The 27059-nt window shown below is 41.4% G+C and overlaps 1 long non-coding RNA gene across 1 annotated transcript in view; it reads right to left on the minus strand.

Annotated features, from left to right (window-relative positions):
• Positions 1 to 958: 958 nt before the first annotated feature.
• LOC119905230 overlaps positions 959 to 27059 on the minus strand; it is a 59226-nt gene continuing 33125 nt past the window's right edge. The window contains exons 3-4 of the long non-coding RNA XR_005444798.1: positions 5772 to 5838; positions 959 to 1617 (exon numbers count right to left, since the gene is read on the minus strand). This is a non-coding gene — a long non-coding RNA (uncharacterized LOC119905230). The remainder of the gene's footprint in view (positions 1618 to 5771; positions 5839 to 27059) is intronic.

Consider the following 27059-nt stretch of genomic DNA (forward strand, 5'->3'; position numbering starts at 1 on the left):
AACACGCACATACACACACAAACACACACCTTTAGTGATACTATCCAGCCTGTAAACTTGTGAGTGTGTGTAGCCACCCATATGGATACAGTGATACACACACACACACACACACACACAGTACAGATTTACATCAAATGTGTCATTTCTGAATGCTGTCAGTAATTTTGGTGAGAGGAAGTCACAGTGCATATTTACTTTAAGTTTTTAGAAAGAAGCTGAGTTGAGAGTGAGAGGATCTTTATATGAAGAAGACTTTTGTCCTACTGTCACCCATATTTCATCACCGATTGGAGTTTTAGTTGTGCAAACGTTTCTAAATGGCAAAACAAGGTTAACTAAAAAACACATCACACAACTCTTCTCCAGCACGCAGACATCATCATATGCTTTACTCACCAAACATATTATTGGGAAAGAGTGCAACATGTTTTAATTTTAATGAACCACTGAACTCTTAAATAAAATCAATTAATTACGTTAGCTTGTTATTTCATTTACTGTATTCATAAAGTTTAAGGTACCCTGTGGAGGTTTTGAGGTATGGTTTTATGAGTGGGACTCTGTTTGGACGTGTCGTTTGGCAGCAACAAAAACAGGTAAGAAGAAGACAGTGAGCAAGTGCACATGGATAAACAATATGGGATTTTAAATAATTTTTTTATTAGTTTTGCATATGTTTTTAACCGTTTTAGGTGAGAAACACTGAACGTAAACATATTTTTTTTTACGGGAACTTGACTCTTGTATTACTAATGCAAGATCATTTTGAATGTGCTCTTTCCTGATAATGCAGAGATGTTTTTTTTTTATTTTTTATAACTGAAAGGTTGAGTAAGAATAACTTTTTTGTCTAATCTGAGCCTGGTGTGATCTTGTCACACTAGTGGGAAGGACAGCGAGGCTAACTAGCTAGTTAAATATTAAATAATATAGTAATATTACGATGCATTATTAAATTACACATTTTTCCTTTTTTATTAAAAATACTTATCCTGAATATACACTGTTGACACTGACCAAAACTAATCTACAGTAGTATACATTAAGCAATATAAAATAATGACTAACAAAATAAAGCATATTAAAAATATATAAAATATGTTTTTAAACCATCCAAACACTTTTCTGCGCCATCAAGACCTAAATAAAACTATAAATAACAAATATTTGCATTTCTACTAAAGTCAAAGGATACAAAACAAAATCTACACACATCTAAAATGATACAGAACAAAGCAATCAGGCAGTAGTCTTGAAAAGACTAAAATACACGTTTAAGATAAATATTATAGCCGTTTCCCGCCCAGAGACCGGTCCAGTCAGCCCACCACCATCACCTCATCTACTGTATCTGCATGTCTCCCTAATTATGGTCCATGTTTATTCCCTGGAAGACCAACTTCCAACAGAGATGGCAGGTTGTGTAATCAAAAGTCTTACTCTCGGGGCTCCCAAAATGTGACCGCCTGTAAATGAAAATTGTATATTTTGGAACTTCATCTGGGGAGACACCATTAGCGTCAAAGTGTTCTGACACACTTGTTTATTCCTGGAGCTTCTGAGCGTGTTGTTACAGACAGATGCAAACCACAGACATCTGCAAAAGGTATCATCCTTTTTGAAAGTAAAAAAGGGGGGGGGGGGGGTTAAAGAAAGACAAAGGACAAATGACTATCAGCTTCAAAGTAGAGCAAGAAAAGAACATTTTCATCCATTACAGTAACCACACGAGCCTTAACCACACATCTACCACCATGTATCACCCAGGACTATTAAACTATATAATGCTTGCAATTTCCTTTGGAATTGATACATATGTAACCGTTTTTTTGTGTCTAAAAAAAGATATGTAAACTGTGCACAATGCATAAAGCCAGTGCATTAAGGAAGCCATAGAAAAACCTACTGGTGATCTACTTATTCAACATTAAGTGTTGCATCTCAAATCCTTCTCTCTCCCTTGTTTCCTGACCCCCTCTTAATTTTTCAATAAAGGTGAACATTTTCCAAAAAATTACCATGCTGTACTTCCTGTGAAGGTCATTGCATCATTCTGAAACAGACCTGTGTCATGTCCTGGGTCGATTCAGCCATCAGATTTCAGTGATTATGTTTTCTTTAAATCAAGTTAAGCCTTTTATTATTGTAAGTGCTAAATTATGAGGAAAAGGCAAAAAAAGCAACATCTACGTGTTTGTTAGTGAGCAAAGAAGCAAAGATCCAGCCTGAGATATTTTGACACTTATCAACACAGCTATTTTTACATTTGTAGCTCTATTTAATAGGTATTCTTCCTCCCACGGATAACCGGTCAAATATAGACAATATGAGCATTTTACGTGAAGCAATCACTGAGGAAAAATTGGCTCAACTAAAACATTTTGCCATCAAATTGAACATCACAGACTGATGAGATCAAACAGTCGATGACAATCTGAGGGTGGATCTTTTCTTTAAACTGTCAAACTCTGGGTGTGCACTTTGTCACGGCGTTCTCTCCCACACGAAGAGAAATAAAAGAAAATAACATGAATCAGAGACAGGGGAGCCTCCAGCGCTGCATTTTTTGTTATCATTCTCACATTGCAAGTACAACCTGGAACAGAGGCTTAACACGGACAGATCAGCAGTCTGCCTCTGTGCTGGGGATCAAACGAGCACACAAGGTGAGGGAACTCCAGTCAGTCTGGATTTCCCCTGAAGAATAGCCTGAGGCAAAAAAAACGAGAACGAAAAACCCCTCACAAATTGAGGGGGCGATGTAAGGCTGCAAGGAACATTAAAAAATGTCACGTTTTTGAACCATTTGGTAGGGGAAGTTAACCAAATATGAATGCGGTGTAATGTTCCTTTAAGCTGTCATTTAAACTCATACCTATCATCACTCGTGGTCTTAGCGTGCGCGGGGGTACTGATGATCCAACGAGGAGCGTACAGTTGATTAACTGTGCCCCATCCAAGCGTTGCTTTCTCTATTTCTGTCAGGCCTAATGGCATTAGATCAGTAATTATAAGATTATTCACAGTTCACGCGGGCCTCACTGTTAACTTTTGAGATATGAGACCATTATCTTCTTCTAATCTCTTTTTCTCTGAATTACAGCGCAGATTCATATCGCCGTTTTGACGGCTCGTATGTTGCGCCCGTCTTCAAACTGGCACACTGTGTCTTTGTTCAGGTTCCTTTCACGGCTTTTGATCACAGACAACTTCTCTTTTCTAGAGCAGCTTTGAAAAAAGTGCTAAAGGGAGTTTCTACCTACAGACACACTGGCTATGTTTGATCACACATTTATGGTGCTCATTGTTAACTGCTCTGTCTGCATGCGGTGACAGTGTCACTTGAAAACTTTCAAGTTCTTCTAATGTACTGCCAAAGTCTGGATTGTTCCACAAACTGGAAGGATAAATAGATACATAAATGGTACTGTACATCCTGTAACTTTGGATCGGTGAGATTTATAACACTGAAGAGAGTCATGAAACCAGCGGGAGTAATACTCTCCCCTCCTTCCAAAATTGCTGCCTGGAGAGGCCTTTAAGCACTGAACCTTTGCATGGTTCTGTGGTTCAGTTAGAGTGTCCCAATAAGGACTTTCTGTCCAAACATGTGGCTCAGATCTGAGTTTTTCTGCAGCATGAAAAAGAGAGCCTCACAGAAGTCAGATTTCAGAACGAAAGTACAAAAATGGTTGTGAAGACAAACCTTTGCAAGAACCAATGGTTTTAAAAATAGCCATTCATCCACCTCCATCTCTGTTTGCACCAATCAGGAGCCACGCTCACGCATAACACAGGGTTAAGGTCACTTCCTTTAAGCCAAGCCTCCGCCGCTCAGCCCTCTGTCTCTCATTCCTCGACTCATCAGAGGAGAGGCAGACTTCTCAGCCTCCCCTGTAATTAAACACCGAAGAGGAGCCGTCACAGCGGGGAGCGGCGGCTTGTAGCTCTCTGGGGTGAAGCAGAGCCACCACCAAAGATGAGGAGGAGGAGGAGATGAAGGCAGAAGCTGCAGCTGAAGGTAGCCTGAAGGTTACAAGAAATAGCTTGTAGACTGAGGTTGTCAATTGAGGTCTCTATATTATCAGGCCTCTGTAACAAGGGATGTCCAAGAATGATTGAGCAAGGCACTCAGCCTCATTCGTAGGGTTTTTTCTGTGCTGGATTAGGCTATGAGACATTGTCTCAGGATATTTGCACAGAAATTCTCCATCATCTGTATGACATCAAATGTTTTTAGAAGGGTGAAAATCATATTTCTTGTTGGTGGGCAAAAACTTTGCATCTTTAAAATAAGTAACAATTCATAAAAAATCTAAATAAGGTACAGCTAAATAATTTAATCAAAGTTGAGTGAAAGTATTTGTACATACTGTTTATGCAAATCAATGTTTGACTTTGTAGTGTAATCAAGTTCTAGGCAGAAACCTAACCCTAAACCCTGCATTTATCCATTGTTTGGATCAAGTTGATGTCCCTCCAGTTAGGCCTCTGGGATGGCCTCTTTACCCACTACAATGTGTCATCAGTGGACATCAAGCAAAAAAACGGGATCAGCAACCATAAGAGGATATGAGAATTAAAACAAATATGTCCAGAACGCTCTCTGCAGACCTCTGCAAGCGAACACGTCTCATCTGTACACTGATAGAGAGCAATTAAGCAAATTATATTAACAAAGGGCTGGAGGGCCGTTTTGCTAATGGTGTATCTCACAACCTCTGGGCAGACACGGGACTGATTCACATGTAATTTATGGCGCCATGTCACAGCCTGTAGTGTAACAGGATCAGTGTGCTGTTTAACAACATTATGCAGAGATTGTTAGATATATAGATACATGAATAGACATATAGACAGAATTCATTGGGGAGATTGATGGCACCTGCAGCTTATTAAAGCGAAACGTAATGAAAGCAGGAAGTAAACAGCATTTCGGCCTTGTAAGGCTACTCTACCTTGAAGTAAAATGTTTACAACCCAAATGGCAGCAGCTGACTCTCTATAAGGTTAAACGCCCTCTGAGACAAATCAGCAAAAGGCCCTTGTGAGGGAGCGAAGGAGGTAAAAGACAAGTGAAGGTAAATCTTTAACAGCTCAATCAGCTCCGAACACATGCGGGATGACAGCACTGGTTTGTCTAAGGGGCTCGGCTTAATTAGCCTGTGCTTTATTGTTAATGAACTTCATGCAGTTGTTTGCTTGTATAATCAAGGCGAAGAAGCAGAACTGCTAGCTAAGGTGCCAAAAATAAGCTGACAAAAGCACCAGGCCCTCCTCGATTACCCCCTCCTTCCCTGCCCATCTCCCCCTCTCTCAAATGGAAAAGCCAACTGCGTGCTTCATAAAACTCGCTTAGCAAGACACTGAGACAAAATGGACTGTAAAGTTCGTTAGATGGAAATATTAAAAAAGAATTAAGCTAATGGAGATAAAATTAAAAGAAATGAGGCAACAAACACTCCACACCAAAAATGGCATTGCCATGACAGCTAGGATTTCTAATGACGGACTGCATTTGGGGAGGGAAAAAAATTAAATGGCAACCCGCGCTTAAATTTCTTTGAGGAGTAATGATCCGAGAACGATGCTCACTCCTGGCACTCGTGGGGAAGGTGGGGGGGGGGGGGGGGGGTCTGAAAATAACAAAGGAGCATGTCCTGCAGTGAGGTTTAGGTAGCACATGTAATATTACATTGTGATAAAAGACGCCAGATCCCGTTCCAGTGTTATAGTGTGATAGAGAAGACCAGTCACAGTCATCTTACCTGCAGAGCAGAGGCAGAGCAGCCTGTGTTTGTGAACATCAGCGATGAGGAAAGAAGATTAAAAAACCTGGAGGGTAAAGAAGAGACACATCCTATTAGATGAGTTGAGTGGTTCTCAACATGGGGTCTAAGGTCCTCCAGAAGGCCTTGAGAGGCTCTCCTGAGGTTCTTGAACAACATGAGGAAGAGTTTAGTCACTTTAGAAATTATCTCAGCTGGAGTCTGTATAAAAATAGCTATTATTGTCTTAAACTCCACTACAATCTAGATAATAAATGTCACCATAATTTCTACTATTATCACCCTGTGTACAGTAAAGATCTACTGTACAGATCTAGATCAAAGTCAAATCTTTCCATATGCGTCTCTGGGAGAAGGTCTGACTCTTAAATGGCTTGAACTGATTTAGGATTCTATTACATAGGAAGATATTTAAAAGCCCAGTTTTACAGTGTGTCAGTTATGCCTCAGTCATGACACTAAGCCAATCAGGCACAAACAGGGTCACAATCAGACATATTCTGACCTTACATTATGTAAAATTAGGACAAATCTCCACTCCACACAACTATTATAAGAGGTCTGCAATAAGGGATTGTATAGTATGTAAGTGAAAATGGGTGGACTGACTGACTTTAGGTGTGATTACCAAATGAGGAATCAAGTTAGGGTTGGGCGATGTCTACAATGAAACATCGGGATCGACAATGACATCTGGTGGGGCGTGCAGGGGGCTAGCGGCCGCAAAGACTTCACTCGTAAAAAACTTGGTGCCCTATTACCTTACAAGACGGGGTGGTGATGGCGCATAGATAAGATGATTGCCTTTGGTGTGGGAGACCTGGGTTCGATTCCCATTTGTGTCCCTAGTTGCTCCAGAGGCGTGCGACCTCTGACATATATAGCAATTGTAAGTCGCTTTGGATAAAAGCGTCAGCTAAATGAATAAATGTAAGTCACGGACCAGGTGTTTCATATGCTACGTCATTAACAGTTGAGCCGGCATGCGGCTCATCTGCTGTGCAGTGATATCAGATCATGGGTGTAAAAATATGGAAAAAAGAGTTCTGTGTATTTTAGCGAACTTTATAAAACATAAAGTCGCCTAAAAGACATAGAACAGAGAGAGGCGGGGCAAAGTGGTGTGTTTGCAGAGAGATGTGTTGGTGTGTCTTAGTGTGGGGAGAAGAGAATTTCGAGGCAGGTATATTTAAAAAAAAAATAATAATAATAATGTTCGTGGTATTATGTGAAAAATTTAGATTTTTTTTCTTTGGCTGAGGGGGAGGGGGTTACAATCGCAATGCCGGCTCAACATCGTGATGTCTGTCAGCCATCGCTCATGGATGATGACATCGTCTAACAGCCCTACCCAAAGACAAGTAATTGACCCTTCGCTAAGCCACGCCCCTAATACGCAGCTGGCCAATCACAGTGCAGTATAGGATTCACTCTGAGGTCTGACACTTTCATGTCTGCGCTCCATTGACTCTAATGCAAAATGAGTCGTTTTCTAGCTTTTTTTCGGCTGTATTTTTCTAAGATATGGTCAAACGCTATACCTGGGGCACTTGTAATAATTACAGTCGCTACTCAGAGAGAGTTGAAAGGAGAAGTACGATTTATTCTCTTTCCAAAACCTGAAATAAATCCAGAAAAATGTTGGCTGTGGATTGTTCCTAATGTAATGTCAGTTAGCTAATGCTAGCTAACTTCCGACTGAATGTAACGTAATAAGTCCCTACTGTTTTGCTTTTTAATGAATGTAATAATGAATAGAGGCCTACCCAGCTTTACAGGAACGGTGTTGTAGTCGTTCATATCGTTGTCTTTGTCTCAATCGTCGGGGGATGCGGTGGTTCACTTTTACTGTGTGATCGGTAGGCTTTAGCTTCTATCTTTAATTTTTTTCACGTCTGTTTGAGTCAGTTTGACAGCCTGAATACAACCTTCAAATGTATAATGCAACTGCAAAACTTTCTGCTTCTTTCTGAGATCGCTTTTTCCAACAAATTTGTCAATTTCTCCAGAGAGCGCAGTAATAGACAGTGGCAGCGCCAACAGTTTGTCGGATTTAGCAACAGTAACTAGGGGGGCGGGGATTAGCGAAAGGTCAATTGGATTGACCATTTTACTTTTTAAATTATTATTCTATATGACTTGAAAAATCTTTATCCTGATAGGCATGAGCTACAGATTACCTCTCTCAAAACACTGCCTATTCCAATTTATAGTAATAGCGTGATCAGGCGTAACGGAAACTGTCTGTAGAGGTCTACATCAAGCACAGAAAAATGTGGACTGTGCATGTTATAGGCTGAGGTCACGTTTGAGCCTTAAAATGCATATTACAATTGAATGTTACTATTAGTAATGATGTTAATGCTGAATTTGTTGCTAGGTCAAGTCAAGATGAAAAACCTTGCTAACTGTTGGGGCTCAGGCCAAAACCTCCAGACCTGTACAATTGTCTAACCGATCAGTTATGTTTTGGCACACAGAGACACACAATGTCCTGTTGATGTAAGTTAATGTAATTTTATCATGAGTTAGATCACATATCTCTGGATAAAGCTCCACACCTTATTATACATTTGCAAACCAGGGTTTTAAGGTGAATTACTGCTCGCAGAACAAACACAGAGCATATATAATGCTGCTCTGTGCTAGCAGGCAAACTACTGCATGTGACTGCAAAAGTTGCCCTGTCACACATACACATACACAGAGCCTCTAGCATTCATTCAGGGGACAGTCTGGGAACGGAGCAGGGAACATAAGAAAAACGAGGGATTTCTGCTTTTTTCCTTCCACAACTTCTTCCAACTTTCTGCAAGTTGCCTCCACCGTCTCCTCACATGAATTTGCATGTGAGGAAACAGAGGAGCTTCCCAGGGAGGCCGTCCTTCTGCCGTCACAGTGCTACTTTCCCAGTCTCTATTAAAACAGGCCAAATTTATTACCAAAGTTTCTGAAACAGGATTTCTGCAGTACAGCAGAGGATTAGGCCACTCCTGCTTTAGGATCAAATTGCAATAATTAGGTAGAACATGAAGCCAAAATACGTGAAACACGTTGGAACTTGACACGAACACAGACGTACAGTACACACACACATACACACACAAATCAAGAAAAATATTCCATTTCAGGCAGATTCTCAGAATGAGCGAAATCCCGGATACTGCGAGGCCTTTTCAGCATTGCCAGTTAATCTCCTCAAGGAGAAATGCAAGATGACAATGGCAAAGCACCTCCAATAATTGGTTCCAACAGGCTTACCGTATTAAAACCTGAAATGAGTTCTTCCCCTTTTAAGTATGATCCATTATTTCAATCCGGGGTAGAAAATTTTGTCTTTGAGAATATTAATAACTCCCAACCACGCACTAACATGAAAAAAACAGCCCCCTCCTCCTCACCCCTCCCCTCCTAAAAGCTGTGTACCTGGCACCGCGGCAAAGGTCCCACCAAGGACGGGCACTTGAAAGCCTCGGTCCTCCCTTTTTCTCCTTCTACCCCTTCTCATTTTTTTTATTTTTGTCTCCTCTCAGGCTTCAGAGCCATCTTGAAGAAGACCTTGAGGCCCCCTTTGTCGTCTTCCCTTGAAACAAAACAAATAGAATTCAGGTCTTTTGATTGGCTTTAGTGAGCAGATCTCGCCACGTCTGCCTCCCGTCATGTGAGCCAGAAGTTGTGACTTCAGAGGAGAGCCCCGACGCTCCTATCTCAGCATTGAAATGAGACCGGCAGGTCTTGAGAGGATGTCTGCTAACTTTCTTCCCACATCCAACCTTGTTACAAAATACAGAGAGTGTTAAAAACTTAATGCCGTTGTCGCTTTCACTTTGCGGAGGCAGGAGTGGCGGTCGGCTTATTATATCGTCCTAGAAAATACACCTTTTCTGCAGGATTGTTGTCATTTCCCAACTGACTGCAGGGATATTTGAATATTTTTGATTATGTCTTGCATAGAACATACTGCAATCCCCTTTACCGTCCTGAGGGAAATTTGAGTTTGCAAGGCCTGGACAGAAACAGCAGATGACAAGTTTCTTTCCATTTTGGTGCATTAATTTATGCCCTTTTCTTTGCACCTCTGCAGGAGCAAACAAGAAGTTACCCTGGTGTTTAGATCCAAAACAGTGAAGATATGGAAAGAATCTGATGAAAAGAAGAAGAGAAAACATTAATAAAAACATCAAGCGCAGGCATTTGTTGCTTGACTGCTGTGTACATCTTTACACAAGCTTGCATCATTATGGTTTGTTTAGTCTGCAGATCAAGCCAAAAATTGTTCAGATCACCAGGCGTCTGAAAAGCTTTTAAGCACTTTATTCAGATAAGCCCTCTTTGATATAAGATCCATGCATGAGTGAAGGAAAACCGCCGAGATAAACACAACAACTGACATCTGCTAACCAACTTTTTTTCTCCTTTTTGAGGCAATGTTGCCAGAAGAAATTGTCTGGGTTGTTTGTGTTGGGGAACAAGGAGCACCGTTACCAACGCCGGTGCACACCGTTTATTTTACTTCTCCGAAAGAGAAAGATTACTGTGTTTTACCATTTGATCTGATCTCATGTAATGTAGAGCATCTATAGGGGGTGGAATGACAGGAAAGCTAATTATTGGCTTCAGAGTAAAGCTGCAGTTGGCAGCAGCTGAAGAACAAAGTGGACTTTAAAGCCTCTAATGATGGTATCTGATATTATTGGTATACGTGTCATTAATAGGGTTTTAATGGAGCCAGAAAAAAAGTTATAGGATAAATTTTTCTATAGTATAGTGAGTAACAGGCCCCCTACTGTTAGACCTTTAGAATATGGCAAAACTAACCCAGTTTATGGTCTAAACAAATAAAACTTTCACTTTACCTCCGTTTTTTGCTATTGTTTAATGTGGATGAAATCATTGCTGCTGTAAAACTAAATTTAATTACTGAATCGTTTTACATAAGTTTACTTATTATCTTGAATCCTTTTTTTGAAAAAACATTTAGGCCAGTAACAATCACAGCAGCCTGTTGAAACCAGTCTTTGTTGTATGCATACCTGGCAGAAAAACATTTTAAAATGTTTAAAAACCTATATTTAAGAAAACACTTTTTATATTTAAGAGAAACAACGTTCAGGCACAATGACTCTGACTTTGGGCTCATACAGAAAAACTGCAGGATTTCTCTTCCTGCTCAAATGAGTTGCAGGTTTCCAGAACTATTGAGATTTTATCCAACTGTTAAAAACTGGCAGCCAGTGATCTGCTTATCATTACACCAGGCGGGTGAAAATGAAACACTCCAAACACAAGCGCATATTAACACCCAGAGAGCAATTAAACACAATATGGTTGCTTGCGCTATTCCCTGCCTTGCACCAGGTAGGGGATATAACAGACAAAGCTCGGTGGCTGCGTACTCCAGAGGGTAATCGGCCATGTTATCTGCAAAAAAGAACAGGGACTCCAATATGCACAGGTGCTGTCCTCAGCTGTGCTATATTGGTTAATTGAGCAAATCTCTTATTTCTTACCCTCCTATAGCTGCAATTATCCCCTGGCACAAAAGCACAGTCGGCTGCTTATGGCCTACGCGGGAGATGTGACATCTGAGGTGAGTGGAGCTCAGGTTGAGTGATTCTTTGTGTGTTAACAGCAGCAGCACCTGCCAGTTCAGCGGATTATTAAACTTGCGCGACAAGGTACCTGTTTTTAAACTGGTTTAACTTCAAGAAAGAAATCCTCAAAGAGTGAGGTCAATAAGTGGGCACACAAGCACCTGGAGGCCACCTGGGCTACTCAGTTGAGCCACTGGTAGAACGTTTGGGCAAACATAAAGCAAGAAAGTGTTTCATTCACTGATGTATAAAGAGAACTGGATACCATGGTCGCCTCAGTTTGCTCATCAAAGGCGTATAGCAAAATAAAAAAGTTCTTAAGGCCAACCTGAATGGTACAAAAAAATAATATCTTCATATGGTAATAAATTACTTTTCTTTTTTGTATTGAATTTGAAGGCTCAAATTCTTGCTTGGGGGCAGCACGATAGCACTGTTGCCTCACAGCAAGAAGGGCCCAGGTTCAACCCCGGGTGCTCCGGCTTCCTCCCACCGTCCAAAGAAATGCGGATCTAAAATTACCTAAATTGTCCTTAGATGTGAGTGTGACTGGTTGTATGTCTATGTTTGTCCAGCAAATTCTTGCTTGGCGTGTAGCCACTATGCAAAAATCGCTGCACAGATACAGGGATAGAGGGATTACACTTGAGAGAGGCTTATGTTCGAGGCATGAGGGCTCTCTGGTTTGATGAAAGTGATCTAAATCATATATGATATGGCTTCATAGTTACCAGATCTTGACCCAACACCTACAGGGATTCTGGACCAAGATATGGGAATATCTTTTGGATGAATGGTCCCTCCTTCCTTGGAGAATATATGTCATTGCTAAGGAAAGTCACTGAAGGGACACAAAACCAATGAGGTCAGTAGACCACACGTGACAAGAGGGAGAAAAGAAAAGAACAGACAAAAACGATCTAATGTCAGAGACCAAGTAAGACTTTCAGTTTGGAAAGTCTTACAACAGTTACACAGTGATCCAAAAAAAAGTCTGTACCATTTTGCGCTGTTCACATGGAAAAACCTATCACAGATGATACAAAGAACAATATCTACTTCCAATGAAGCAGAAAATAGACCAGAATGCAGGCACAAAACGTGAAGAAGTGTAGAAAATGAGAGTAGATGCAGAGAAAAATAAATTATATAAATTCATGATAATACAGCTATTGAAAAATGTCACAAACTGTTTTGCAAAATAATTATTATAATAGCATAAATGAGTAAGGATTATAGTGCTTGTAATTTAGTTATATTTGATATAGTCAACTGTCCAAAAAATGCTTCTATACCCTTCTCCTCTTAAGGCTCTGTGCTGTATCAGCATGTAGAAATGTATAAACTCAATTTCCATCAGTATATCACTGCTTTTTGTCACTAAGATGACAAACCCACTTGGCGTCTAAAGCGGCTATGATTGCAGAGAGCGAATTCTCCACCACCTTTCTTTTTAACAATGTGCTCTCCAAACTGCAGCGCCCGCCTCCCTCGTTCCTGCCGGCGCAGCGGCCGAGCTGTCATATCATATCAGGGCGTCGCAGCAGCGAGATAATATGTCAGATTAAATATGTATGGGTGAATTAGGGCTATCTCAAGTATTATATCATTTAAATTCAAATCGCTTCATCGCTCAGTACCGTCTCATTATGACGCTTGAGAAATTAGCAGATGAAAACACTGTCATACGGGCCTGATATTAAGGTTAATTTACCCCCCCCCTTGAATTTTTCTTTTCTCATACTGTTAACACTTTATTGTAGGAAATGAAAGAAGAGTAACCTATCAAAGACGCTGAATATTAAGAGTTTCCAAATAGAGATGTCCACCTTTTGAAACATCCAGACACCTACTTCTCCCCAATTTAAACTTCAAAGTGAAAACCCCTTATACAATATTACTGAGGCCATTATATCTGAAGACCTGTGTATCTCATATCGAAAGGCACACAGAGTCCTACACAGCACGTCTCTTGGCTTTTGTTGATCAACGGTTGCATACTTGTCTTTTTTATCTAAAATCCAGATAATGTTTGACATTTTCCCCCCCTGCAGGAAGAAAGATAAGGAGTTGACCTCTTCAAGCCCACAGACTCTTTGGCAGTGGGTCCATCTTACAAGTTGGGTTGCGCAAACAAGCACAGTACATGTGGCTATATTAGTACAAAACTATTGACAGTAGTACAAGAAGTTTAGCCTGTTCCGTAATATAAATATAAAACACTCTTTCTATTGAAACTGAAACTGAGGACGTGATAAAGCACATACTCAGTGTCAGAGTAAATATAGTGGACAGGTGAACTACAATTAAAGGTCTGTGGGCTTTGAATGTTTGCTTGCCTGTGCAAAACAGAAATTAACACCCATTAATAAACAATTTGTCTTGCTCATTTATTATGCATTTTGTGCAGGAAAGACAAAGAAAGACATGCTATAGCCTAATGTGGGTGAAATGGTGGATGGAGAGACATTGGCGTCACAGACTGTAAACTCTGTGTGAGGAGAGCTAGAAGGTAGTGAACCCAACTTAAACCTTAAAGGGGACCTATTATGCTTTCCTTTATGTTCTGTCATATATACACATGCTATATATATATATATATATATATATATATATATATATATATATATAGCATGTCTAACTTAGCTAACTAGCTAACATCTCGTCATCTGGAAACTCCATAAATCCCAGAGAGTTGAGGCTGAGCAGCTGAAGGAAATCAGAGGGAAAACCAGAAAAAAAAAATTGTATAAACTTATAAAAGTTGGGTGTTTTTGAATGTTAATTAGTGAGACCTGACCCCCAGAAACAATCCGCTCCAGTGGCATCTATCATTTTTCCAACCTAATTCTTGTCTCATTTGTGGTCTGATGTTCAGTAAATTTATCAAATTTAGTGCCCCACATCGCTATTTTACAAGATAAGTTACTCTAGCTTTTATATGCCGTCGAGCACGCTGGTAGTCAATGTAGGCTTCTGGAAGTTGGACAATCAGAAGAAAGTGACATTTTAGAGACGAGGGCCTTAAACAGACAGGAGCTAAAGTGGCTTGTTTTTAACAGAGGATGAATTGAGGGGCTGCATAAAGGGCCAGTGTAAAATACATTTTTGAACTGTGAATCATGAAAAGCTACGCTAGTGGAGTCCCAGAATAAAAATATAGAGCTGGGAATGAGCATAATAGGTCCCCTTTGTTTTGTGTCTCGCTGCCTTCAGAGGAGTCTGGTTGTTTAACAATGTAATAAACTTTAGTCCAAATTCACTGACAGGGTTTAACAATAAAAATAGTCCAATTGTTTTAATGTAGACATGTATTGGATCCTTAAATACTGCATAACACAATTTATCAAAACCAACTGCTCCAGACTGGAGCAGACACTCAAATCGTAACTGTTTTCTACCCAAGAAATGTGAGTGATTGCCACAGTCTTCTTTTTTTCTCCTCTACAAAAGGAATCTGCCTTTTGAATTGTTTCAGCAGCCTAAACCAGGAAAGACGCTGTTCTGAAAAGAAACCACTGTATCTCCTTGGTAGGCCACTTGACACTACAGGAGTCTTTTAACATAGAGAACATTTAGTTGAAAAAGCCCTCCCCTTAACCACCAGCTATCCTTACTGAAGGTCAAACAGCCTGTGTAACAGCTTAATAATAAAGTCCGCAAACAAATTACCGGCAAACAGCAGCGGTTCAGCTGGGTACAGCTCCGGCTCCTTAAGGTGAGGTATTAGCAAAGCTTATTTATTTTCATTTCCGTGGCTTTTATTTGCTCCATTCCCCTGTGGTAAAGCAAAGGCTGATTTCTGCCATGATTCCCTCCTTAATTTTAATACCCTTTTTACTCATCATACAGACATTAGACGCACCCCCCAACCCCTCCCATCCTTCATCTCTGAAATAATGTAACTTGAGCTCACACAGGAACACAGGGCGACCACAGGGAGAACTGTAAACTAGCTTTCTTTCTCTTTTTTCCCTCCCTGCAATTAATTGGTGTACAGCCATGTGCATATATGATAACAGGAGTTTTCCTCCTGAAACACCAAACCCCCCCTTTCCCCTTCCCCTTCCCATACACACACACACACACACAACTCCCCAACAAGGAAAAAGGGAGGTTAATTAATGTAAGGGGCTGCGTGTTCACACAGATGCAGAGTTTACTACACCGCTGCCACTGCCACCCCTCCTCCTCTTCCTCCTCCTTCTCTCCATCAACCCTCCCCACCTCACTCCCTCCACCCCACATCCCCTGCTGCCTTAAGAGCCTTGATTCTTCGCTAATGACCTAGTTCTTTTAATGAGCGGTATTAACCCCTGGCTACAGTCGCCCAGGTCTTAATTGTCAAGCCAGGCTGAAATGCAGGGAGACGAGTCCCTCGGCCATCAGCAGGTAGAGGCGGCGCAGGCAGTGCGCTACATTAGCACGCCTCATCACCGGGGCCCCAGGAATAAATGACGAAAAAATAAATAAATTTAAAAAAAGGTTGCCCAGGCAACTGGCGGCCACCATCATCAACTATGTTACCACCCCCCCAACGGCTTTTTTACCCCTTGTGATGATGACGATGATGATCATATACACCCCCCCATGCCTCACCCCCTTCACCCATCTCTCATTTTGGACTCCATATCCTGCTGTGACCAGAGTGGGGAGGAGATACAGTGTAAAATATATAAAAATATATAATCAGAGTGTATCTGCTCAAGAAACCTGCAAACTCATTAAGACACATGGGGGGGGGGGGGGGGGGGCAGACTGGGTCCTTTCATTTACAGAAAATGTGATTAAAAATTCCCCTTTATGTTGCACCCAAGAGGTGTGTTTTAAAATTCAAACACTATTTACTATTAAGCACAATATAAAATAAATCCAATAACGAGATATAGAAATATAGACACCTAATTAGCACAAGGACGTTGCAGCAGGGCCTCATGAAACACTAATGGCTTTAATGAAGAAAAGTCCAAAATAGCACGAAAATTCAGATGCAGAAACATGTCAGCATCCATGATGCCAGTGCAGCCACTCCTGCATAACTGCAGAAATAGCTTTACTTTTTTATTCCAAAATTATCATATAACAGTCTTATTAAATTGCATTAAATGACAAATACTGTGAGATTTTGTGCAACATTTTAAAGGACAATAGAAAAGTTCTTAAATAGCAATAATTTTAGTCTTTTGACAAAATTGATTGATTGATTGATTTATTCCAAACAAACTTGGGATTTAAGCCACATCACTTTCTGTGCAGCAGAAGCTGCACAAGCATCTGAGAAGGAAATGGAAAAACTTTGACAAACTAGAGAATGGTCGCTTCAGTCTTGGACCAATAGGGAGGAGGTCAGAGGGATTAACCGCCCCCGTTGACCAAATATGGGTGTGTGCCGCACCCTTGTACTCATCGTGTTAGGAAATGAGTGCTTTTCCCATTAGTAGGCTGCTGCTCTGCCTTTACAGCTGGGAGTATTAGCAGCAATAAACCCCACTGTCAATCTACAGGAGGGCGGGGGTGTGTGTGTGTGTGTGTGTGCGTGTGTGTGTGACACAGTGTACTGTCATTTCAGACAGTGTGTACATGCAAGTGATTGTTTATCTGAGTATGTGTCAGCTTGTCATTGGCCAGAAAGTATGTACGTGTGTGTGTGTGTGTGTGTGTGAGAGAGTGAGTGAGTGAGTGAGTGAGTGAGTGAGAGAGAGAAGACCAGCCTGCAGACTCGGCCAGTGGTTGGGCTGTTGAAGTGACAGCCCGTCGGTCAGATCAGGGGAGGCGAGACCTTGACCCGAGCTGTCCAACCAGCAATGAGCCCTGCAGCACTGGGACCAGTATGACAAGGGCAGTGGGAAGGGCAGCTGAACACACACGCGCACACACACACTTTAATGTCCACTTGCAGACAGGCACATTGTTGTACACACTGTGGTTAGAGACAGCAATGCCTCAAAATACAAGTGTCAGTCCTCCTCTAAGAGAAAGAAATCCCAACTGGAGAAAACAACCCCAAAACACAAGGAATTATGGGTAGAAAACTCAGTTTAGCTATCTACTGTGGTGATATACAGCAGTTACCAAAAACTCCATTATCAGTCACAAAGCCCTACTTTAATTGTTCAACAGAATCTCTGTTTATGAGGCAAATTCGGAGTAGCAAGCAAATGATGTGTGCTGGTCTGAATATTTACACTACTATTACACCGCTAAACATTTGAAAACATAGCCTATACCTCACATATCCAAACCTGAAAGCCTGCCCTTTGATGTTCCTGTTTGTTCCTCATGAATGCATTCTGTTTCCCTGTGCTGGGGGGGACAGGTCTGACACACCCATAGCCACAGGACTGGATTCATCATCCTTTGGTGGGGATAGTAGCCATCTGGCTGGTTGGCCTCTTCTGGATTTGTCTAGCCAGTTCTTTTCTTCATGTAGGCCACCAAAGTTGTTATTTTATGGGTTAAAAGCTGGAATAGAATAGACTTTATTAATCCCACAATGGGGAAATTCACTTGTTGCATCAACTCCAGTACAAAAAACAAACCATAAACAGAAGCAAACAGTAAAAACTAAAAATAAAAGACATTAAATTACTATAAAGGAATTAAAATTGGAATAAATATGTACATTATTTACAGATGCAGGTATGTACTGGTAGGACCGGGGTGCAATAATGGTAATGAGCATTGGAGTTGGTGTATAGCAGGCAAGCATACAATACTAAACAGTAGTCCAGTATGATGGTCACATTATGTTGCTTCCGAGTTAAAAAGTCTGACTGCAGCTGGAATGAAGGACCTGCGGTAGCCCTCCTTCTTGCACTTCGGGTGCAGCAGTCTCCTGCTGAAGGAGCTGCTTAAAGACACCACTGTCTCATGCAGGGGGTGGGAGCTGTTGTCCCTGATGGACTTCAGCTTGACTAGCATCCTCCTCCTACCCACCTGTTCTGTGGTGTCCAGAGGACAATCCAGGACAGAGCTAGCCCTCTTAACCAGTCTTTTTCTGTCCCTCTCTGTGCTGCCGGCTCCCCAGCAGACGACTGCATAGAATATCGCAGATGCCACGACAGTGTCGTAGACCGTCTTTAAAAGTGTCCTGCACACACCAAAGGACCTCAGTCTCCTCAGCAGATGGAGGCGGCTTTGTCCCTTCTTGTACAGGTCATCTGTGTTGGTGGACAGTCCATTTTATTGTTGATGTGAACACCCAGGTATTTGTATGACTCCACCGTGTCAATATCCACACCCTGGATGTTCACTGGTGTAATCTGAGGGTGCTTCCTGTGGAAGTCAACCACCATCTCCCTTGTTTTTCTGGTGTTGATGTGGAGGCGGTTTAACTCACACCAGTCAACAAAGTCAGCGATGACATCCCGGTATTCCTGATCGTTCTCCTCCAATACCTGCCCAACAATGGCAGTATCATCAGAGAATTTCTGCAGGTGACAGCTGCTTGTGTTGTATCTGAAGTCCGATGTGTAAAGTGTGAAGAGGAAGGGAGCAAGAACTGTCCCCTGTGGTGCTCCTGTGCTGCAGACTACCACATCAGACACGCAGCCTTGGAGCCTCACAGTCTGCAGTCTGTCTGTCAGGTAGTTGATGGTCCACGCAGCTAGGTAAGAGTCAACTCCAGCTCTGAGTAGCTACCCCCTGAGTAGTGATGGTTGAATTGTGTTGAAAGTACTGGAGAGGTCAAAGAACATGACCCTCACAGTGCTTCCGGTATTCTCCAGATGTGAATAAAGTCTGTGCATTAGGTAGATTCAAAGGCAGGCATTTTATCCATGAAATAATGACAATGAAGGTAAAGTGCTGACTTTTAACTACAAGGGTGATTTAGGACATCTACATAAATACTGACTTACAGTACTTTTTATACTTAGATCTCTAATTTAAGGACAGTGTAGCAGGACAGTGATTCTACACATTCAGACAAGGCAACTAAAGGGTTTTGTTATGGCCAAGTAGTGAATTCTTTGACTCTCACATGACCTCAGTCCAACTGATCATTGTGTTTCACCAAAGACCAAACTGAAGACAAAAAGCCCCTGAAACAAGCAAGAAGTGAAGGTGGCATAGCATCATGGAAGATAAGTGTGAAGACTTTACACAGTCATGTAGTTTGACTGTAAAGAAATCATGAAATCTAAGTTACCTGGCCTGGCCAGCCGAAGTCAACCCAGTGGAACATAGAAATCCTGCCTCCAACCAGCATCTCGGGGGTAATTGAAGAGCGATGCAGACACCAACACACAAGTAAAAATTCCCATGACGGCGTTGCTATGTGCCAATGGCGTAGACTTGATGCGGAAGTATAAATGGGGTCTCCCATGCTACAACATACTGTAGCATGGGAGAGTACATTTTCTACAACCCGTCATCATTTTTCTCTCATTTAAAATTTTGTTTAAAAGAATCACATTCCATTCAAACTCATGCTTCCAGAGTTGAGACCAGGAGGCAGAGTCGCAGTTTAACACACTTCTCTGCCCTTCTTTTTCAGCAGTTACCCACCCAAAACCCTACGCAGAGTCGCAGTCTAACACACTTCTCTGCTCCTCCATTTCAGGAGTTACTTAGTGAAAATCCTATAGTGACAGTGTCTGTCCCCCGACCATTGAAATTATTTTAAAAAGTAAACAGAAGAGGAGCTGTGCATAAAAACCTCATAAAAATTTTAAAAATGCAAATGAATAGGAGAGTTAAATGTGGACTCTTAAACATCAGATCTCTCTCTTCTAAAGGTGTACTAGTAAATGAACTAATATCAGATTATGATATTGATTTATTTTGTCTTACTGAAACCTGGCTGGGTGATGGAGAATATGTTAGCCTAAATGAATCCACCCCTCCCAGTCATATTAATACTCACATTCCTCGAGGCACAGGCTGAGGAGGTGGAGTTGCAGCTATCTTCGACTCTAGCCTACTAATCAGCTCTAAACCTAAACCAAACTATAACTCATTTGAAAGTCTTGTTCTTAGTCTTTCGCACCCAAGTTGGAAATCACTGCAACCAATTCTCTTCGTTATAGTGTACCGAGCACCTGGCCCGTATTCTGAATTCTTATCTGAATTTGCAGAGTTTTTGTCAACTTTAGTCCTTAAAACAGACAAAGTTATTATTGTAGGGGATTTTAATATTCATGTGGATGTTGAGAATGACAGCTTTAGTACTGCGTTTATCTCTCTGTTAGATTCCATTGGCTTCTCTCAGAGTGTTCATGAACCGACTCACTGTTTTAACCACACCCTCGACCTTGTTTTGGTGTATGGTATTGAAATTGAACATTTAGTGGTGTTCCCACAGAATCCCTCTTTGTCCGACCACTGTTTGATAACTTTTGAGTTTGTATTGCTGAACTACTCGCCATTGGGCAAAAATTTCTATACAAGATGTCTGTCTGATAGTGCTATAGCTAAATTTAAGGATGCGATTCCATCAGCTCTAAATACATTATCTAGTCACAAAGTAACGGAGGACTCCTATGCTAGTTTCAGTCCCTCCCAAATCGATCATCTTGTTGATAGTGCTGCAGGCTCGCTGCGAATGACACTCGACTCTGTAGCCCCTCTAAAAAAGAAAATACTAAAACAAAGACGGTTAGCTCCATGGTATAATACTGAAACTCGCAAATTAAAGCAAATATCGCGGAAACTTGAGAGGAATTGGCGTTCCACCAAAGTGGAAAATTCTCGTTTAATTTGGCATGATAGTCTTAAAACTTCGTAATGCTAGAGCAGCGTACTACTCGTCATTAATAGAGGAAAATAGGAACAACCCAAAGTTTCTTTTCAGCACTGTAGCCAGGCTGACAGAGAGTCACAGCTCTATTGAGCCAAGTATTCCCATAGCTCTCAGTAGTTACGATTTCATGAGCTTCTTTAATGATAAAATTCTAGCTATTAGAGACAAAATTCACCAAGATCTGCCCTCAACTGGCACCGACTTATCTCTTAACTCAGGAACCTTAGAAACAGCTGTAGAACCAGATACATGTTTAGACTGTTTTGCTTCCCTCAATCTTTACCAACTAACTTCAATAATTTCTTCATCTAAACCATCAACCTGCCTCTTAGACCCCATCCCGACTAGGCTGCTTAAAGATGTTTTACCCTTAGTCAGCACCTCTATACTAGATATGATCAATCTATCTTTATCAACAGGCTATGTACCACAGTACTTTAAAGTAGCTGTAATTAAACCTCTTCTGAAAAAGCCCAAACTTGATCCGGATGTTTTAGCCAACCTATATCTAACCTTCCATTTCTCTCTAAGGTTCTGGAGAAAGCAGTTGCTAAACAGCTGTGTGACTTTCTACAGAGCAATAGTTTATTTGAGGATTTTCAGTCAGGATTTAGAGCTCATCATAGCACAGAGACAGCACTGGTGAAAATTACTAACGACCTCCTTATTGCATCAGACAAAGGACTTGTCTCTGTACTGGTTTTATTAGATCTTAGTGCTGCATTTGATACCATTGACCATCAGATCCTATTGCAGAGACTGGAATATTTCATTGGCATTAAAGGAACCGCTCTAAGCTGGTTTAAGTCCTATTTATCAGATCGAGTCCTCCATGCATGCCAAAGTTAGTCATGGAGTTCCTCAAGGATCTGTCCTCGGACCAATCCTCTTCACTTTATATATGCTTCCTTTAGACAATATTATCAGGAAACATTCCATAAGCTTTCATTGTTATGCAGATGATACTCAGTTATATCTATCGATCAAGCCAGATGAAACTCATCAGTTAGCTAAACTTCAAATGTGCCTTCAGGATGTTAAAACCTGGATGACCTGTAATTTTCTCATGTTAAACTCAGATAAAACTGAAGTTATTGCTCTGGGGCCTAAGCACCTCCGTGACGCATTATCTAAAGATATAGTTTCCCTGGATGGCATCGCCCTGGCCTCCAGCACCACTGTGAGGAATCTTGGAGTTATCTTTGATCAGGACATGTCGTTTAAGTCTCACATTAAGCAAATTTCTTTTTTCACCTACGTAATATTGCGAAAATCAGGAACATCCTGTCTAAAAATGGTGCAGAAAAACTAGTCCATGCATTTGTTACTTCTAGGCTGGATTACTGCAATTCCTTATTATCAGGCTGCTCGAAAAAGTCCATTAAGACTCTTCAGCTGATCCAGAATGCTGCAGCACGTGTTCTGACAGGAACCAGGAAAAGAGATCACATTTCTCCTGTTTTAGCTTCTTTGCATTGGCTTCCAGTAAAATCCAGAATAGAATTTAAAATCAGTCTTCTTACCTACAAAGCTCTTAATGGTCAGGCACCATCTTATCTTAAAGAGCTCATAGTACCTTACTACCCCACCAGAGCACTGCGCTCCCAGAATGCAGGGTTACTTGTGGTTCCTAGAGTCTCCAAAAGTAGACTAGGAGCCAGAGCGTTCAGCTATCAAGCTCCTCTCCTGTGGAACCAGGTTCCAGTTTGGGTTCAGGAGGCAGACACCATCTCCACATTTAAGAGTAGGCTTAAGACTTTCCTCTTTGATAAAGCTTATAGTTAGGGCTGGCTCAGGTGAGTCCTGAACCATCCCTTAGTTATGCTGCTATAGGCCTAGACTGCTGGGGGATTTCCCATGATGCACTGAGCTCCTCTCTCCTCTACTTTCTCTCCCTCTGTATGCAACCTCATCCCATTATTGCATGTTACTAACACAACTTCTCCCCTTTCTGGTAGTCTTGTGCTTTCTTGTCTCTCCTCTCTCGTATCACTTCCTGCAGGTTTTCTGGCTCTGGAGCTGTGGAGTCTGGATCTGTGGTTGCGGGTCACCTGCTGCCCCCGTGTTCCTGCTCGACACCCTCTGCTGCAACGACTATTGTTGCTAGTCTTATTGTTATTATTGTTATTATAATCATTAACATTACGATTGTTACCATTAACACTACTATAAATATCTGTACCATTTTTCATTCAGTCTATAGCAACATCACCTTCACTGTCTGTACCTCTGTGTGTATATTGTGTAGGCTGCCTCCCTCCCCTGTCTCTCCCCTTACATCCCTCTCCTGCTCTCTCTCTCTATTCCTCTCCTGCTCTCTCTCTCTCTATTCTCTCCCTCTCCTGCTCTCTCTCTCTCTCTCCTCCTCTCTCTCTCTCTCTCTCTCCTCTCCTGCTCTCTCTCTCTCTTCCTCTCCTGCTCTCTCTCTCTCTTCCTCTCCTGCTCTCTCTCTCTTCCTCTCCCGCTCTCCCTCTCGGAAGTTTTTCCTTGCCTCTGTCGCCTAGTGCTTGCTCTTGGTGGGAACTGTTGGGCTTCTGTAAATATTCAATTCAATTTTATTTATATAGCGCCAAATCACAACAACAGTTATCTCACAGCGCTTTTCATAAAAGAGCAGGTCTAGACCGTACTCTGTGATGATATTTACAGAAGCCCAACAGTTCCCACCAAGAGCAAGCACTAGGCGACAGAGGCAAGGAAAAACTTCCTTTTAAGAGGCAGAAACCTCGAGCAGAACCATGGCTCAGGGTGGGCGGCCATCTGCCTCAACCGGTTGGGGGTGAAGGAGGGAGAGAGAGAGAGAGAGAGAGAGAGAGAGAGAGAGAGAGAGAGAGAGAGAGAGAGAGAGAGAGAGAGAGAGAGGCAGCCTACACAATATACACACAGAGGTACAGACAGTGAAGGTGATGTTGCTATAGACTAAATGAAAAATGGTACAGATATTTATAATAGTGTTAATGGTAACAATCGTAATGTTAATGATTATAATAACAATAATAAATAGCATCATAGAGTACGGTCTAGACCTGCTCTTTTATGAAAAGCACTGTGAGATAACTGTTGTTGTGATTTGGCGCTATATAAATAAAATTGAATTGAATTCTGTTGTTTAATTGTAGATTTCAACTTTATATACAAGATACTGTTCAGAGAGGAAAATCTTTCAGATCATTACATGCCTTTTTTTCATATTAATTAACAGATGAACTCTCAAGATTACTCAACCAGACAGCCATTTAAGCTTTATCTGCCCAAACATCTTACTAGCAGAGATTAATTGTCAGTAAGATATGGGCTCATAGCTTCTGGAACTCCTTTATTCATATGGTTAAAATTCCATTTTTTTTAAAAACAAAAGTCAAAACAATAAAAAATTATGCCACTGAAAATGTTGAAGACACGTAGAGTGTCACCATTAACTAAAAAATAAAACAAACAGGACCTTTCATTAAGTGCTCTATAATATTTGGCCTCAAAACTGGTTTAAAAACCATCTTTACCACTCCACAATAATTCTACACCCAATGAGCTCTGCCAAAATGGTGAGGCGTTTCTTTTATTTTGTCCCCCTCCTCTATTTTCTATGTGGACTCTAGGTGCAATTTAATTAGCAAGAAAAGCTGTCTTGCTAAAGACATTATATTTGGCTCTCTTGCGTCATGCTCCATACCCAAATTCTCAGGATGTAAAGCACCTTAAGAAGCCTCTGCTGCTTTCTGTGTCATATTGTACATAATAATTCAATGGAGGTAAAAGGAAAAAAAGACCTTTTCTGTGGCATAATATTCTTCCAGGGCTCTGCTCTCCAGAAGCAATGACACTGCTTTTGTGAGGTTTGTCTTCTAAAAGCAATAAACGAGAATATCCTGCCTGAATAGGGATTCTAAGAACCTTCACGGTAAATTTAAGGAGGGGAGATTCGCGGATGCCTCAGGAGCCACCAAATGCCTTTCCTTAAGCCCTTGGCATTCAGGGAGAAGGAGGGAGCAAGGGGTGAGGCGGGGGGAGAAAAAGACACTATTTCCTTTCAACTCCCCACACCACCTCACTCCTTCCTTCCTTCCTTCCTTCCTCTCCAACACTGCTTTTTCGTTTGAAGTAACGCAAGATGAAACCGTGCAAGTGCTGTCATTACCGCCATCATCACTGCTACTATCATCACCATCATCATCACTGCCGCCATCATCAACATCATCATCGAGATCCCTACAAGTCTCGCCGTAATATTGGCCGTCATTTTTCTCCCACGTTGTCAGCGCAGGTTACAATCTGTAATCCATGGCTGCCTCAGAATTAGAATGTCCCTGTGAGTTTTATTTTTCGACTTGTTTCCCTACTTACACCCCCCTCTACCTTCTTCTTCTTGTTTTTTTCCCCCCGTTTTTGTTGTTGTTGCCCTGAAGGCTTTACCGATGCTCTACGGCCCCAACGTTTATTCCTCCTAATCTCAGTCTCATCTCCAGGCTAGCTGTGACAGATGGTTATAGGCACACAATAGTATTAAGAGTTTTTTTTTCTTTTTTCCCTTTTCCTCACCCCTCTGCCTCCGCTTTCTCCCCCCTACTGTTTTTTTTCCTTCCTCTTCTGTACAACAAATAGCGATCAGACAGCGAGGCCTGACTCCTATGTAGGTAAACTCCGCTTTAAACATCTCTCTGTGTACCGTCTGTTTCCCCCCTGTCAAATAACTCCCCCTACCTCACCTCCTCCTCCTGCTGCTGTCGGCACTTCAAGGTAAGCTGCATTAACCTCACTGACTGTTATTAAAAAGATGTATTTCCCCAGGTTTTCCCTGCGCCTCCTCTCTTTTTCTCTCTCTCTTCTTCTCTGATGTATTCACTAGAAACACACATTCTCAATATACACACTTTTGCACGCACGCACACACACATCGAACAAACAAACACCGGGGCGGCGTCATAAATTCTCAACGCCATCCACAGTCGGTCTAATTTCAATCCAACCATCACTCCTGTCAGATGAGAGCCGCCGGATGATACATAGGGGTAAATAAGGCGGGTAAAATTAGCCCCTCCTGTCATTCCCTACCTTTTACCCCCCAGGCATCCTGGGAAATTGACTGCACGCTAGATTTTGAAAATTAGCCCCTTAATGTTAGCCAGACAAACGGGGTCGGGTAGGCCTGGGTAATGCCTTGCCGAAGTCACCCATAGCGGATTAATTACCAATTTTTCACCTCATTTTGCATTTATATCATTTGCCGTGTATATAGAAGAAAGTGAAAAGATTGAATAGTAAAATATGCAGGTAATGCATGAACCTTTAACCCCTTTTTGCCTGTTTACCAAATCAGCTTAACCTGCATAAATAAAACTCAAAAAATACATAAAGCATACATTTTTCTAACATAAGTAAATAGTAACAACATAACAGATTACATTAACATAGGAATCGACCATGTATTTGGAGTATACTTTATATGTTTATTGTGCTATACAAATACAATTTTTTTTTGCAGATTCACTAATGTAAAGCAGTTAAATCAAGTTACTTATTTATTACTTACTTACTTGTTTATTTTGGGTGATCATAGTCAGATTGCAAAATCAAGCCAAATTGTAGCTGTAGAGAGAGTTACTGACTGTGGGTTCATGAAGGTAAGGAGCTGATTCAGCTCGTAAGTGAGGAAAGTTCATTCTTTAACCACATCATTACAGCTGAATGGCCTCCAGGTTTCAGTTTGGGTGCTGTTCAGGGTTCAGCGAAGGCCCAAGCAGAGTTTTATTTAGGCTCTGAGCAGAGACGAATGACTGAAACAGTCAAAGTCTTAAAAACAGGCTAAATACAGACAAACTGGAGTAATCAGGACAGAACTAGCATGATATTGTGTTAGAGCTGAAAAACCTCTTTGGGAGGAGGTCAGGAATGATGTGTTGGTCACCAAAGTTCAAGTTTCTACTCTCAAATGTG

Source organism: Micropterus salmoides, unplaced genomic scaffold, assembly GCF_014851395.1.
Source record: "Micropterus salmoides isolate LMB-PRFRI ecotype aquatic unplaced genomic scaffold, ASM1485139v1 Ms_hic_scaffold_1, whole genome shotgun sequence".
Classification (NCBI taxonomy): domain Eukaryota; kingdom Metazoa; phylum Chordata; class Actinopteri; order Centrarchiformes; family Centrarchidae; genus Micropterus; species Micropterus salmoides.